Raw genomic sequence first — 13,447 nt, 5'->3', positions numbered from 1 at the left:
GTCTAATTTTCCCCTTAGAAAACTGTCCCCGCCTTTATGATCTGCATGATGAATAGAATATAGCAGAAGCCACTTGGAAGAAAGTCAGGACGGAAGAAGCTTTGCGGCTTCTACTGGGATCTCTGATAGAACAAGAGTCTCTTTTGCATGCTTGAGTGTGTATGTTAACCACCTGGCTTGAATGACATGAGAAAGGCTCTGAGACTACATAGAAGGGCAAGGGTCAGGAATTCCCATCATGGCTCAGTGGAAATGAATCTGACTAGTATCCATGAGGATGCAGGATATGCCCCTGACTTTGCTCAGTGGGTTAAGGATCCAGTGTTGCCGTGAGGTGTAGTGTAGGTCACAGACTCGGCTCAGATCTGGCATTGCTGTGGCTGTGGTGTAGGCCAGTGGCTACAGCTCTGATTGGACCCCTAGCCTGGGAACCTCCATATGCTGCAGGTGGGGCCCTAATAAGACAAAAAAAAAAAAAAAGGCAAAGGTGCCCAGCTAAGCCCAGCCTTCCATTGCACACCCCCACCAAGTTGTGGTCCAGGAGAGAGAAGCATCTTAGATCCTCCAGACCAGACCAGCCATCACCTGAATACCACCAACTGTCCATTGTCAATGCCATATGCAATGGAATTACCCGCAGGAGCACAGCCCGAATTCCCAACCCAGAGTTATAATAGTTAATAAAATGGTTGTTGATATAAGCCACTACATTTTAGGGAAGTTTGTTTTGCAGCAATAGAGACCTGAAACACCTCTGTTCCAATTAGCCGTGACTCAAAGAGAGCAAGTTTAGTGCACCCCCAACAGAAAAGATGAGGAGGTGGTAGTGGCAGTTTCCTTCTAGAAAAGACTGCATGTCATCAGAAGTTGTCACTGAAATCCCTGGACTAATGGCTGTCCTTAAATTCCCTTGAGGATCGAACAAGGAGTAACCTGATTAAGTTACCGCTAAACTTTGGTGGGATTTAGATTAAAAATACAAAGGCATATCTATCTAGATGATAGATGAAACTACTGACGTCACTAGCCAGATTGCAACTTAATCTTAATGAAGAAAGGATAATCATATTTGAAAGAGATATGCACTCAGTTGACGTAGAATAACTATCTAAAAGTCAAGACCTCTCCTTGTCAATCTCCTGTTCATGATCATCAGATGCAGGAAAATTAATAAATTCTAATAATGCTTCAAGTTTTTGAACTATGGCCTGAATGTGTTTTGTAGACATACATTTGACAACAGAAGACAAACAAAGGAAAGTTATGTGTAGATATTTTGAAGAAAAAAACCCTAAAATTTAGAAACCGGTTACATGATTATTATTACCTAAAAAACATACAAACTAGTTTTTTTGTTTGTTTGTTTGTTTGGTATTTTTAGGGCCACAACGTTGGCATATGAAAGTTCCCAGGGTAGGGACCAAATCAGAGCTGTAGCTGCTGGCTTACACCACAGCTCATGGCAATGCCAGCTCCTTACACCACTGAGCGAGGCCAGGGTTCGAAACCAAATCCTCATGGATATTAGTCAGGTTTGTTACCGCAGAGCCACAATGGAAACTCCACCAACTAGATATTTTTGAAGAAAAAAACCCTAAAACTTAGAAACCAGTTGCATAATTATTATTAACTAAAAAATATACAAACTGCTACATTTCTCATAATCCATGGCAATTACTTAAAGCTAAGTATTTTTTCTCAAACATTATAAGTTTCAGCCTTCAATATATATATATATATATATATATATATATATATATATATATATATTTTTTTTTTTTTTTTTTGCCATTTCTTGGGCCGCTCCCGCAGTATATGGAGGTTCCCAGGCTAGGGGTCGAATCGGAGCTGTAGCCACCGGCCTTCGCCAGAGCCACAGCCACGCGGGATCCGAGCCGCACCTGCAACCTACACCACAAGGAAAGGCCAGATCTTTAACCTGCTGAGCAAGGCCAGGGATCGAACCCACAACCTCATGGTTTCTAGCTGGATTCGTTAACCACTGAGCCACGACAGGAACTCCTACATATTTTTCTAGAAAGCACCACAAGCATCTATGTAGTGGGTTTATTGCCAGTTACATGTTGACTTGCCTTGAAAATACTTTTCTCTCTCAACTTAACTTGCTGAGACAGAGTGAAAACCTTGATGTCACCAAGAAATTTATGGGAATTACTAAAAAATAATAAAATATGAAAAGGAGACCTCTGGTCCCTGTTAAATATGTCCTCCATTTTTTTCCTTGGATTAGCTAGGACAACTGTGTTAATTATAATAGATTCCAGATGTTCTAATCTTAAATTAATATTTTTAAATATTTTCACGTGTTTTGAGGATGTCTGAAATACCCTATTACATTGTAAACTCCTTATAAGCTCAGAGGCCAGGACTTTCTTTATTTATTTGTTTATTTATTTATTCATTTATTTATTTATTTATTTATTTTTTAGGGCTGCACCTGAGGCATATGGAAGTTCTCAGGCTAGGGGTCAAATTGGAGATGCAGCTGTCAGCCTACACCACAGCCACAGCAATATGGGGATCATTAACCCACTGAATGAGGCCAGGGATCGAACCCACATCCTCATGGATACTAGTCGGGTTCTAAACCCACTGAGCCACACTGGAAACTCCGGCCAGGTCTTTCTTATAAATGACCAGAGAGATAGAACATCACAAGTTCTATTCATGTTTCTGGCACTATGATAATTCACGCTCCAGGCAGCCTCAAGTTACCAGTAATTGACTAGAGAAAAACAACTTAACCTTCCTAGGCTTTTGTTTTCTTATTTTAAATGAGAAAAGTTGAAGAACAGTCTGAGATCCCTTCATATTTATTGGTTCTAAGTGTGAGGCCTCCCATGTCTTGCTAAGGCAGTTTCTACCAAAAATACAATACGCATATTTTAATGAGGGCTAAAAAGCAGGTCTGCTGAAGGAAAGTAGAAGTAGGATACATAACCCATTACATGATTTTCAGGTAGAGATTTCTGGAAACTGACTACTTCAGAGATAGCAGATAAAAAGTGATATTTAAAGTGTTGTTAGCAGAGTTCCTATCACGGCTCAGTGGTAAATGAATCTGACTAGGAACCATGAGGTAGTGGGTTTGATCCCTGGCCTTGCTCAGTGGGTTAAGGATCCGGCGTTGCCCTGAGCTGTGGTGTAGGTCGCAGATGCAGCTCGAATCCCACATTGCTGTGGCTGTGGCATAGGCTGATGGCTACAGCTCCGATTAGACCCCTAGCTTGGTTCTAGGGCTTCGGCCCTAGAAAAGACAAAAAGACAAAAAATAAATAAATAATTAAAGTGTCGTTAGTGTTGGCGTTCCCTTTGTGGCACAGCGGAAACGAATCCGACTTAATTAAAAAAGAATAAAGTGTCATTAGTATTAACATAATTTTTCAAATCCTGATGAAATGAATATTAGTTGGCTTTTTAAATCTCCCTCCTCTCATTGCTTTATATTAAGTATAAACAGATGTAAAAGGCATTATCAATTTCTAACACAGAGATCAACAATTGATTTATTTTTTCAACAATTATTTGTTAGATGCCAAACAGTCTCTGTTCTAAGATATTTTTCTTTTTCTTTTTAGGGTTGTACCTGCAGCATATGTAAGTTCCCAGGCTAGGGGTCCAATCAGAGCCACAGCTACTGGCCTATGCCACAGCCACAGCCACAGCAACACAGAATATGAGCTACATCTGCTACCTGTGTTGCAGCTTGCAGCAATGCCAGATCCTTAACCCAATGAGTGAGGCCAGGGATCGAACCTATGTCCTCATGGATACTAGTTGGGTTCATAACTGCTAAGCCACAACAGGAGCTCCTCATAAATATTCTATTTTCTACTGTCATGCACAAACTTGTCACATTTCGATAGGAAGATTTCCAAGTGTTTTTACCTAGTTTCAGTGTGATTTTAAATTGTTACTGCTTTGTCTTGGTCATAAAAAGGAAGTTTAGAAATCTCAACATTGTGCCCTTTTGATAGAGGGGAAATAAAGCTGAAATCTTAACACGGCTGAGTCCAATCCACTAGACACAAAACCTTAATACATAGTATGTAATACTTCTATTTCGCAGAAACCTACCCAGCTATTGTCAGTGGAAAACTGTTGGATTGAATTCAGGCCAGCCATTTAAGCAGTAGGGGGGAAAAATATTGAATGAACAAAAGAGAAAGCTAAGAAAACAGCAAAGATTTTTAAATTCAAATTCTAGGACAGGAGTTCCCCTTGTGGCTCAGCAAGTTAAGAATTCAACTAGTATCTATGAGGATGCGGGTTTGGTCCCTGGCCTTGCTCAGTGGGTGAAGCTACGGTGTAGGTTGCAGATATGGCTTGGCTCTAGCATTGCTGTGGCTGTGGTGTAGGCCGGCAGCTGCAGCCCTGATTTGACCCCTAGCCTGGGAACTTCCATATGAGGCAAGCACAGCCTGAAAAAGAAAAAAAAATTTCTAGGACACAGTTTATGAAATGAAAACAAATTAGAACTCTAGAAATTTGTACTAACAGTTATTTTACAGAGAGAGATATTAAAGGAACTGTAAGTCAAATTACAATCATACCTCACTTTTCTGTGCTTTGAAGTTATTATCATTATTATTATTATTATTGTTATTATCATTTTTTTTTTTTTAACAAATTGAAGGTTTGTGGCTGCCCTCCATGGAACAAGTCTATAGGCACCCTTTTTCAGCAGCATTTGCTCACTTTGTGAGTCTGTGTTACATTTTTGTAATTCCCTCAATATCTCAAACTTCTTCAGGAGTTCCCGTCATGGCTCAGTGGTAACAAATTCGACTAGTATCCATGAGGGTGTGGAATCCGATCCCTGGCCTTACTCGGTGAATTAAGGATCCAGCATTGCCATGAGCTGTGGTGTAGGTCACAGATGCAGCTCGTATCCCGTGTTGCTCTGGCTGTGGCATAGGCTGGTAGCTGCAGCTTCAATTAGACCTCTACCCTGGGAACTTCCATATGCCACCCGTGTGGTCCTAAAAAAAAAAAGAAAAAAGACAGACACACACAAAAAGAAGGTGTACTGTGGGTAAAATATTATCAATCAGCATTGCATACTACAGAGCTACAGAGAAATTACTCATGAAAGGTAGAGTCAATTGAGGTGGCAAATGTCATGCAACGTCACCTTAGTTTTAAAAATTGCTGGTGTCCCCGTTGTAGCCCAGTGGAAACAAACCGGACTAGGAACAATGAGGTTTCAGGTTCAATCCCTGGGCTCACTCATTGGCTTAGGGATCCGGCGTTGCCGTGAGCTGTGGTGCAGGTCACAGACTCCGCTTGGATCCTTCATTGCTGTGGCTGTGGTGTAGGCTGGCGGCTACAGCTCCGATTCAACCCCTAGCCTGGGAACCTTCACAGGCCATGGGTGCAGCCCTAAAACGCAAAGAAAGAAAAGAAAAAAAAAAATTGCTGGAGCCACCCCGGCCTTTAGCAACCACCACCTGATCCGTCAGCAGCCATTAACATCCAGGCAAGACACTCCACCAGCAAAAAGATTACTACTCATTGAAGGCTCAGATGATGGCTAACATTTTTTGGCAATAAGGTATTTTAAAATTAAGGTATGTACACTGCTTTTTAAAGACATAATGCTATTGCACCCTGAATGTAATGAAAATATTTAATATGCACTGGGGAACCAAAACATTAGGGTGACCCGCTTTATTGCAATTTGCCATTTATTTTGGTGGACTGGAACCAAACCCATAATATCTCTGAGGTTTTGCCTGTACCCCTAAAGTTGAAATCCAGAAAACAAGGAGTAGTAAAATAGATAGAAGGCCCTCAGTCTCTTCCCAAGCTCTTGGGCCAGAGATGGATTTTCTATGGCTTTTATGATAGTTAACTATGTAGATGCTTTGTAGTATTAAACTTACTTTTCCTTTTAATAGGTGTTTACACTCATAATTGCATACAAATGAGGGAATGCTTCCATCATTATTTAGTAGAATTATTAGATGAAAGTACACGTACTAAAATCTAAATTTTTTTTAGGAGTTCCCGTTGTGGCTCAATGGTAACGATCCTGACTAGTATCCATGAGGATGCAGGTTCGATCCCTGGCCTGGATCAGTGGGTTAGAGATCTGGCGTTACCATAAGCTGTGACATAGGTGGAAGACACGGCTTGGATCCCCAGTGGCTGTGGCTGTGGTGTAGGCCAGCAGCTGCAGCTCCAATTTGACCCCTAGCCTGGGAACTTCCACATGCTGAGGATACGGCCCTAAAAAGACCAAAAAATAAATAAATTAATTAATTAAATTACATTACATTAAAATTAAATTTTTTCAACATTTTCTCACAAAATTAGCTGTCATATTTTAATATAGCCAAATATCAACACCAAATAGTAGTGATTTCCAAAAGAGTAGGAGAGGATAATGGGTCATCAGCATTATAATTGGTGCCTTTGAAAAGTTTAGTCTAAGAATCACTTGCATGAGAATTGGAGTGTTTTTAAAAATTCAAATTCCTGAATCCTACCCATGCCTATTGAATTAAGGTCTCTGATTATAAGGCCCTATCACCTGTATTATATAAGCTTCTTAGTTGATTTTCATGCACTTTAAATTTTAAGAACAACGAGTTTATATAATATTGTAAAAAGGTAAAATCAGGCAACAGAACTTAAGTACCATATTGCTTTATTCTCCTTTTTTTTTTCATTTCAAAAGAAGGCATTTTTCATGAGTCTTTAACTGCTTGGCTGAAAAAAATAAAATAAAATCAGACAACCTGTTTGAATTTTCTATTTCAATTCCAGACCATTTTATAGATGAAAATGGCCTTGAATCTAATAGAATAACTGTCATATAATTTTCTCAGATTCTTTTCTTGTGTGTTTATCTGGTTCCAACTATATTTAGTTACTTATAAAACTATCATAACAAAGCACATGTGATTCTCTGTCCTGCCATGAACTCTTTAAATTCATATTCTGAATAGTCATGTGAGTATTGTAATTAATGCAACAATATTTGTGAAACACTGACACAATCAGGTTAATGAGCAAAAAATGAGTAAATTTGGTGGAAAAAAAATGGATAAACTTATTTAACATTTGCAGATAAAACCACAGAAGAACTTAATAGATCCTTTTATATATTTTATAATGAAAAATCCAAATTGGTCCCATATTATCAGTTTTATTGAAACCGCTAAGATGCCATTGATGGCTTAATAATTTGGAATACCATTATCTTTTAATTGGTGTTTATTTAGGTCCAGGGCAAAGTTGGTATTCTCTCTGAATATATTTGATGAAGAAGTATCAAGTAACATTTAAAGAAATTTTGAAATTGAACCTAAAGTTTAAATTACTTTCTCTTCTAACCTAAGATGCTACTTATTACAAACCTAAGTTATTACTGTAGAGAAAGAGTTGAGACATTTTAGTTCATCTTAATTACATATTCTAAAAAGAATATAAAAGACTGCCTCAATGTAAACATGCCATAAGCCAATAAAAGCCACTGCAAACAAATACGTCTACATGAGACCTTTTCAATCCAAGATGGGAGAGTTGGTGAGAATTTTGCAAGAAATTCTCTTTTGTTTTATTGTTTTACTCTCATCCACCAGCAGAGGGAGTAAAATTTCACCTATTTACCTGAGTCTCAATCCCAAAAAGAAACTCAGAGAAACATAGCATTAGACAGCATTTTAAATCCTGTCATTTCATAAATTAAGAATCTGAGACTGCAGAGGTAATGTGGGTGTATAGCATTTTCACAGCTGGCTAATGGTTTTATTTCTCCTGGCTTCCAAGGTGGGGCTAATTTCCGCCACCACTAAGGCTGCTGCTTTTAATGAATATAATGTTTTCTTCCTAATCCATTAAGTAGTTGTGTGAAATGTTTTAGAAAGCCGCCTGAGTTTCCCCCAAGTCTCATTGATGTAGTTATCTCAAAGGTGGGCTTTTCCCTTTGCTGTTCACAACAGGATCAAATGCTAGGAAATTTGTTAGGAGTCGATATTGCTATTTGCCTACCGGTTTGTTCTATACCTACATCTGCAATCTTCTCTTAGACCAATATTTGTGTTTCTGCTTAAACGTGCAAAGTGAAGAAAAATAATTCCTTTTATTTGCCAAACTTTCATTTAAACCTTGTGAGAGGCAAGTTAGGCCCAGCTTTTCCTACTGCTTTTTCTGTCCACTGAATACTGCTTTGAAAGCAGACCATTAGTTACAGAGCTGTGGGTATAGGTTACCAATAACCTACCAATAACCACAGATCTGGAGGATTATGGGGGTTCCATGAGAAAGAAAGGCTGCTTTCCTTTTCTATGGACTTAAGCCCAGAGAAGTGAAGCTAATGATTCAGTAGGCAGGCTTTCTGTCTGTATATTTCCGTTAGCACTTTTTTTCTGCATGGTAATGGGCCACCTTTTTAAATTCAGCTGTCATTGTGGGTATTTATCACAATAGCTCTGAGAAAAGAAAATCATGCACTTGGAGAATAGACTTGTGGCCGCCCTGGGGGAGAGGGAGGGAGTAGAATGGATCAGGAGCTGGGGGTTATCAGATACAACTTGGAATGGTTTACAAGGAGATCCTGCTGAGTAGCATTGAGATCTATGTCTAGATACTTATATTGGAACAGAACAAAGAGTGGGGAAAAAAATGTATACATGTAAGTGTACCTTGGCCCCCATGCAGTACAGTGGAAAAAGAAATTAATTAATTAAAAAAAATTTAAAAAGAGAATTTTCTTTGATGACCATCTAGAAGAACACAGACTAAACATGCAACGGCTTGACAATGCTCAAGGCCAGTTTTCCCCAATTTCCCTTCTCATAAACCTCTGCTCAGATTCTGATCCAGGGGGTCTGGGATGCAGGCTGGAGCCAGGTGGTCCCCACGAATTCCATGTGATTCTTATACACAGACATCTGTGGGAAGTATAGCTCCACGAAAATCCTCAGTTTGGGGGTGTCAGATGACAAAATAGTAAATGACAACTGAGGAATGAGCTTGACCTCCTTTATTCCAGGGGCAACAACCCATAAAGTGGGGGGGGGGTACAGTGAAGCCCTCTTCCCAGGGGTCTTTGAATCAAGTCTTATCAAGTGTCAGAAGTGGCAACGCAGAAACAAGCCATGATAGCTCGGATTGCCTATCTGACCTTATTTAGAAAAATCGAGGAACAAGGACACTTGTGCCAAGCTGCGTCTTGAGGAGCGAGGATTGACTGACTGGATATACTGTGTTATGGTTCAAGCGGAGCATTTACGGAAACCTGGAAGCTGGGTTTGCTGACGGGGACCCCCTGGGCAGGAGTGGCTACCTCTTGGGGTTAATTTTGCTTCCACAAAGATTTTCAAAACAACACCAAGGATTTTAAAGAGGGCACACACAGCAGAGAGCAGCCAAGGTAGCAGGCTCAGTGACTGGGTTAAATAAAGCATTGAGCTGAGCGGCTGCTGCTTCCTGTGGTCCACCCCCACACGCCCCCACCCCCACCCAGCACCCTGTTCCCTCACTGGGGATGGCAACAAAAGGTGAGGGCTTGGGGTGGGGATGTGGGAGAAGAGCAGAGACGTTGTGAACACCCACAGACACCCTGCACAACCTTCTTCCCCGCGGGAGGTTGAGCCGGTGAATTCCATCAAGTCACAGGAAGGCTCCCAGAACCTGAATAGCTCTACTTCTATACACATTTCTTCTACATTTGTGGAAAGTAACTCACAGGAGATTATAATTGCTCCTGGTCTTACTCTTTTGTCTCCCAACAGTGCCCTTATTTATTTATTTTTGGTAGGTTCTCCAGTTATGTCTTTTTTAAAAAACTCAACAAATTTTATTATATTTATAGTTGTACAATGCACAATGCCTTTAATACATCACGGATTCAGTAAACAATCTTTCCAACTGACTGACAAAAGCATCCATCCAGGCAGGAAACTTCCAAAAAGACTCAAGTGGGTGGTGCCAGGAAGAAGTAAAGGTGTGAGAAGCAGGAAGGAAGGAGACCAAAGGGACAGTGACTACAGGGCAGTGGACTTTCTCCAAACCTTTCCTCCTGGCAGATCTGTGTGTTTTGGCTTCTGGAGGCTGAGCAGAGTCCAGGCAGAGCCCCAAGCAAGCCCGTGTTGTCATCACTGTCTCTGCTTCCCATTGGGGTTTTCTTGGCTTGGCTGCCAGCTCTCAGCCTGCCTTGAGTCTCCAGGAAGCATCCAAGGAAGGGATGTACATTGGGAGTTAAGCAGAAGTGTTACCCCTGCCTAAAAAAGTAGCATCTTTAGAGAGGGGACTAAAGGAATGACTGTTATGGAATTGTGGCAACTTCCTGAGCAGAAAGTCTTGAGGAAAGGGAAAACAAATTCTGGAGGATATTAAGAAAGCTTTTCTTTCTTTCTTTCTTTCTTCTTCTTCTTTTTTTTTTGTCTTTTTGCCTTTTCTAGGGCTGCACCTTCAGCGTATGGAGGTTCCCAGGCTAGGGGTCGAATCGGAGCGGTAGCCACCAGCCTACACCAGAGCCACAGCAACTCGGGATCTGAGCTGCGTCTTTGATCTACACCACAGCTCACGGCAACGCCAGATCCTTAACCCACTGAGCAAGGCCAGTGGTCAAACCTGCAACCTTATGGTTCCTAGTCAGATCTGTTAACCACTGCACCACGACGGGAACTCCCAGGAAAGCTTTTCTGTGTTGCATGGTGAAGAACCTGAGGAACGGCATTCTGCTCAGTGCAGATCTACATTCTCCCTGGAGGCTTCTGTACTCAGCTCTGCTTTTCTGAATGCAACACCATGTAGAGACAAATCACCAGCAAGTTGGCTTTCTGCCAGTACAGGAGGTCACATGTTCAAACCCTCAGCCTTGAAGATCAATGGCCACCCTCAAAGGAGGGTTGAGCAGCCTGACCAGCAGGTGGCCCTTCCATGGCGGTGTTTTGTCCACTGCACCCCACAGTGGGAACAGCAGGACCCCAGTCTTTGTCCAGTACCTGGGGATTCTGTTAAGCTAGTAAAATGTAGGAAGGGCACAGCAATCTCTGAAGTAGCCTGGGACCTGCCTGAATGCAGAGTGGTGAGTGGCGATGGCTGGAGAGCCCACCATGGGGAGGTGGGAGGTGAGAAAACAGAGGCTCACACACTTTTTTTAAGTAAAATCAAGAAATCAGGAGGGCTTTGATTTTCTACCAATTCTCAGCTCTAAATAGGACAAAAAAAAAAGATGGATGGGAGGTATTAGGCTCTGTGAAATAAAGCAGAAAGAGAAAGACAAACACTGTGTGTTTTCACTTTATATGGAATTCATAAAAAACAAGACAAATGAACAAACACGGCAAAACAGAAACAGACTCACAGATACAAAGAAGCTAGTGATTACCGGTGGGCAGAGGTGTAGGGGGAGGGGCAAGATGGGTTAGGGATTAAGAAACACAAACTACTAGGTAGAAAATTAAAAGGATACAATACGTAATGTACAGTACAGGGAACATAGCCAATATCTTATAATAACTTTAAGTAGAATGTAATCTCTAACAATACTGAATCACTATGTTGTACACCTAATATTATATTGTAAATCAATTACACTTTAATAAAAATAGGACAAAAGAGTACAGTGATGTATTAATTTTACACCCCTCTTCCTTCTCAATGAAATAAAGAATACAAGGGAAGCCAGAAAACTGCTGTCAAGACTTGGTAGCAATTAAGGATCCAACTACAAAGAAAGCACAGGAGCCAAATTGTGTTGATTTTTGTCAAAAGCATAAATAAACTTTGTATATCTCAGACTAAACAGAAATTCTGTTTTCACCACTGCCTCCCTCCAGAAAAAAATGAGCTTAAGCTAGTGTGAGTGAACAGAGCATAAGGTCCATAGGTAACCAAGCAGGACCCTATGAGGCCTTCCTGGTACAGGACATTCCCCCCCACCCCCACCATGTCCTCTGCCTGCCTTTTGTTTGTAGAAAAACCTTAGCCTCCTAAGCCTTCCTGAAAGAATTCCAAGGAATAAATTTACTCAGAGATGTGAGAAAATGTAGAAATAAAGGAAAACGGTCAAGCAGAACAAAATAATATTTTAGGGGTTCCCAGTGTGGCTCAAGGGGTTAGGAGCCCAACTAGTATCCATGAGGACGTGGGTTTGATCCCTGGCCTCGTTCAGTGGATTAAAGATCTGGCATTGCCCGACGGTGTACGTCACAAACCGGGCTGGATCCCACCTTGCTGTGCTGCGGTGTAGACTGGTACCTGCAGCTCTGATTCCACCCCTAGCCTGGGAAATTCCATGTGCTGCATGTGTGGCCCTAAAAAAAAAAGAAAAAAGAAAAAAGAAAAAAAAAAAAGGCTTTCTCTGAAACTTTAGGGGATTTCAGTCTTTTGAGTGCTAGCTACAAGGACTTCTTCTTTGCCCCCTGCAATAAACGCTGCACTTTCCTTCAACACAACCTGGTGTCAATAGATTGGCTTTACTAAGCACGAGCAAGCAGAGCCAAATTTAGTTCAGTAACACAAAATTGTCTGAACATGAGCATAGCATCCAGCACAAAAGGATTGTCATCAGGATTTATAGACAGCATGTACACAGGGTCCCCAGATAATGGCAGTGAGCACAACTCCCTCGTAAACATGGCTTTGTGTTTTCAGCCCAAACCAGATTTAGAGAAAATACCTTTTTTAAAAAGTAAAACACTGCTGGGTGTGTCATTTACAGAGACGGTGCAAGCAAAAAAGTTTTTGTTAAAGAAGTTCTAGAAAAACAGTGCAGCATACTAAGCGAAGTAATTCACAAAGAAAAAGGCAAATACCATATGATATCACTTATTTGTGGAAACTAAAATATGAAACAGGGAGTTCCCATGGGGGTTCAATGGTTAACAAATCCGACTAGGAACCATGAGGTTTCAGGTTCAATCCCTGACCTCGCTCAGTGCGTTAAGGGTCTGGCTGTGGTGTGGGTTGCAGATGCGGCTTGGATCCTGCGTTGCTGTGGCTCTGGTGTAGGCTGGCAACTACAGCTCCAATTAGACCCCTAGCCTGGGAGCCTCCATGTGCCACAGGTGCAGCCCTAGAAAAAGACAAAAAATGAAAAAATAACAAATAAAATATGAAACAGATGACCCTATCTAAAAATAACAAACAAACAAATATAAACCAGAAACAGACCAAGGCCAATAAGAGCAGACTTGGGGTTCTGGGGGTGGGAGGGAAGAAGGGAGTGGCTGGACGGGCATTTTTGGGTTTTTTTTCGGATGCACACTGTTATATTTGGAATGGAGGGGCAATGGGATCCTACTGTACAGCACACGGAAATGTGTGTGATGGGGTCACTTTGTTGTACAACAGAACTTGACGATACGTTGTAAATCAACGATACTTTAATAATAATAAATAAAATAAAATATGAAACAAACAAACAATACAACAGTGCGGGGAGCATGTGGGGCCCCAGGTTTGGACA

The sequence above is a fragment of the Sus scrofa genome, chromosome 17 (genome assembly GCF_000003025.6).
Source record: "Sus scrofa isolate TJ Tabasco breed Duroc chromosome 17, Sscrofa11.1, whole genome shotgun sequence".
In the NCBI taxonomy this organism is placed as follows: domain Eukaryota; kingdom Metazoa; phylum Chordata; class Mammalia; order Artiodactyla; family Suidae; genus Sus; species Sus scrofa.
This window is presented reverse-complemented; position numbering follows the sequence as displayed.